At 47.7% G+C, this 4,167-nt stretch overlaps 1 non-coding gene across 1 annotated transcript; it reads left to right on the forward strand.

The window, feature by feature from the left end:
- Positions 1-458: 458 nt before the first annotated feature.
- Trnat-ugu lies at positions 459-532 on the forward strand. The gene has a single exon. It is a non-coding gene; the product is annotated as a tRNA-Thr (tRNA).
- The last annotated feature ends 3,635 nt before the right edge of the window (positions 533-4,167 follow it).

The raw sequence follows: 4,167 nt of genomic DNA on the forward strand, positions 1-4,167 counted from the left end.
GTTTCTGAAAGTTTTTGTATGGAGTGTAGCCATGTATGGAAGTGAAACGTGGACGATAAATAGTTTGGACAAGAACAGAATAAAATTGCAATGAAATGAACACCCTTAGCTGCCTACGGGCGTTGACATACGTTAACGGGGACAGATGAAAATGTGTGCCCCCGACCGGGATTCGAACCCGGGATCTCCTGCTTACATGGCAGACACTCTATCCATCTGAGCCACCGAGGACACAGAGGATAGCGCGACTGCAACGATTTGTCTCTGGCACGCCTCCCGCGAAACCCACATTCTCAACGTATTGTCCCACACTACATTCGTAGTGCCCCTGCCCATTATACTCATTACTCGCGGCGCGTTGCCGATTCCCGTAAGAGTTCGGGCACTGTTTGTGCATTCGCACAGAAGATGAAGATGGTCCAGTGGCCGGAGAGCCTTAACTATATATATACTAAGTGTCCTCGGTGGCTCAGATGGATAGAGCGTCTGCCATGTAAGCAGGAGATTCCGGGTTCGAGTCCCGGTCGGGGCACACATTTTCATCTGTCCCCGTTGATGTATGTCAACGCCTGTAAGCAGCTAAGGGTGTTCATTTCATTGTAATTTCATTCTAACGAGCTGCATAGTCACCGATAGTATCTGTTCTTTTGGACATGCCCAAAAGAACAGATACCATCTTAGTATATATAAGAAGAGAATAGCTTTCGAAATGTGGTGCTACAGAAGAATGCTGAAGATTAAACGGGTAGATCATATAACTAATAAGGAGGTACTGAATAGAATTGGGAATAAGAGGAGTTTGTGGCACAACTTGACAAGAAGAAGGGACCAGTTGGTAGGACACTTTCTGGGGCATCAAGGGATCACAAGTTTAGCATAGGAGGGCAGCGTGGAGGGTAAAAATCGTAGAGGGAGACCAAGAGATGAATACACTAAGCAGATTCAGAAGGATTAGGTTACAGCTGTTCAGGCTCCACAGAACCAACACTAGGTAACGGATTCTGAGGCCAACTATTTTCCGACCCTCTGATGTTACCACCTGCCGCCCGAACCGTAACCGAGTCCAGCCGCTTCGCTAGCTCCTATTTGGCGCCCGTACACACCGAGCAAATTTGGGCCAACGAAGTGGTTGGTTGTCGTTCGTTGGCCTATTGTGTGCGCGCCTGACTGATGGTGGCAACACAACTGCTGTTGGTGCACGACTGGCGTAAATTAGCAGTAGGGGAACCTCTGCTCGGAAAACCCACAGTGGAAAACTGGTCGGCCGGAAAGCGCACATTCAGTGCCTCGATACGCTGTCCGAGCCGGGGGCAGGTCGGTATCCCCCGAGCGGCGGCCGTCAGGTATGTAACGGGGCGGCCGTGGGCGGCCTCGTCGGCGCTCCCCAAGGCCGCAGCCTCCGGACCGCTAGCGCTAGCACCACCGTCACTACCCCCCCCCCCCCCCCCCCCCCCCAAGTCCTGCTGTTCCTACAGCGCCGCCGCAACCGCTGGCGCCGGAAATGCTTGCGCGCTCGCTCAGCGCCTCAGCTCCTCAGCGCGCGCCTCTCACCTGTCCAGACGCCCTCGCCCGCAAAAACGCCTCTGGCTGCTGTCTTCCTCACCTGCCGCCCCCCGATCCACACAGCTGCCGCCGCCACCGCCGAAAAACCCGAAAATTTTAACGACGGGCTCGGCGGCTGCTACCCGTCCCGGGTTCTTCGGCGCTGCAGGTGGAGCTCAGGAATGACCACTTGTGCAGCAGACCCGTGTTGTACACTGAACTTGTTAACACGTCGAAACATCCCAGGACCGCCACGTGGCGAGACGCGAGCGTAGTCGGTCGCAAAAGTACAAAGGAAGAGTCAAGTCAGAATTAATAAGCAGCCAGATGACGGATTCAGGATCATTTGCTAATGAAGAATCCAATGATGATCCACAGTCACCATGTCATTTTTTTAGAATTCAGTGACTAATTAACAGAATATCCAAGACGATAGAAACTTTGAAACTTCCTGGCACATTAAAACTCTCTGCCGGATCGAGACTCGACTCGGGACCTTTGCCTTATGCCGGCAAGTGCTAACAAGGAAACCTCCCCATCGCACCCCCCTCAGATTTAGTTATAAGTTGGCACAGTGGATAGGCCTTGAAAAACTGACCATAGATCAATCAAGAAAACAGGAAGAAGTTGTGTAGAACTATTAAAAAATAAGCAAAATATACAAACTGAGTAGTCCATGTTGAAGATAGACAACACCAATGAGAATGAAAACTTAGGACCGCCGTGGTCCCGTGGTTAGCGTGGGCAACTGCTGAACATGATGTCCTAGGTTCGAGTCTGCCCTCGAATGAAAAATTTAATTTTTTATTTTCAGCACATGTTCAGATTTGCTTGGACATATGCAGGATTTGACGGTCTACACACGGAAAAATTTGAAAACGTTAAAAACATATGTTTTGACAGAGCACAGGGAAAACTATGCTAGTGTGAAACTTGCATTCATTTGTTGTAGTTTATGTGACAAACTCTTATGTTTTCATCTTTTTTTTGTGAGTGATTATCACATCCACAAGAAAACCTAAATCGGGCAAGGTAGAAGAATCTTTTTACCCATTCGCCAAGTGTACGAGTTAGGTGAGTCGACAACATTTTCCTGAAATGTGTCGTATAGAATATAACAGACGTGTTTTCCTGTGGAGGAATCGGTTGACCTATGATCTTGCGATCAAATGTTTTCGGTTCCCATTGGAGAGGCACGTCCTTTCCTCTACTAATCGCACCGTTTTGTGCTGCGGTCGCAAAACACAGACACTAAACTTATTACAGTGAACAGAGACGTCAATGAACGAACGGTCAGACCATAACTTTGCGAAAATAACGAAAGTAAACTTTTCACTCGAGGGAAGACTTGAACCAAGGACCTCGCGTTCCGCAGCTGCTCACGCTAACCACGGGACCACGGCGCTCCTGAGCTCACACTATCCTTGATGTGACATATCTTCCGCATGGAGTACTCAGTTTGTATATTTTGCTTATTTTTTATATAGTTCCACACAACTTCTTCCTGTTTTCTCGATTGATTTGTGTTCAGATTTTCAAGGCCTATCCACTGTGCCAACTTATAACTAAATCTGAGGGGGGTGCGATGGGGAGGTTCCCTTGTGAGTGTTAGACCACTTGCCCGCGTAAGGCAAAGGTCCCGATATCGAGTCTCGGTCCGGCACACAGTTCTATCTGCCAGGAAGTTTTATAAAAAGATTTCTTAGGTCTCGTCGATTCCTGACCCCATAGACATTTATGAATATTTTTCATTGTGAATGTTTAATAGCTGTGAAAAATCTAGCTAGATATACAAGGTGATTATAATTAAATTTAAACTTTCAAAACGCTGTAGAAATAACGCCACAAGTCAGAATCGCGTCAAATTGCAATGGAATGTTACCGGAGAAGGGGGAAAATGTATGGAAAAAGAAACAAAATTGTGTGAAAATTGATCAATAGATGGCGCTGTATGTGTCAGAATACTTAAATGAAAACACGTGTCATGCGCACGACCCATTGAAGTTGGTATAAACATGCCGGGTACACGACTTTTCCTCCTTTCGCGTCTGCGACTTTCGCCATGACTGTCTCAATGCAGGATCGTGCTCTGCAGAATTTACGGACACTGAAGGGTTTGAAAAAAATGGCGTTGCTCCGATGACTGCCGTGGGTCTGGAGCAAATGATTCGGAAATTCGAAAAGACGGGTTATTTTGCTGTGCAACTTGGTAGAGTGAGAAAACCAATTGATTCGATGTCAGTGGAAGCAGTGGCCAGAGCAGTGCAGGAGGAGACGAGTGGTGGTGTGCAAACGTGTAGTGCATGGATAATTCCGCGAACATCGGACATACCCATGAGCACGGTGTGTAAAATCCTACGAAACACCCTTCTTTGCTATCCATTCAAAATTACCCATGTCCACAAGTTGCTTCCTGTTGACCTGCCAGCAAGAGAGACTGTTGCTTTAGAATTTCTTGCTGGCATGGAAGTGGACAATGACTGGCCGTGGAAGATTTTGTCGACAGACGAAGCCTACTGTCAGGATATGTCAACACGCAGAATTGTCGAATATGGACAACGGAAAATCCACGCGCAAATCAACCAGTACCACTTCATCCTGAAAAGGTTACTGTGTGGTGCGGGT

The sequence above is a fragment of the Schistocerca americana genome, chromosome 8, assembly GCF_021461395.2.
Source record: "Schistocerca americana isolate TAMUIC-IGC-003095 chromosome 8, iqSchAmer2.1, whole genome shotgun sequence".
Classification (NCBI taxonomy): Eukaryota; Metazoa; Arthropoda; class Insecta; order Orthoptera; family Acrididae; genus Schistocerca; species Schistocerca americana.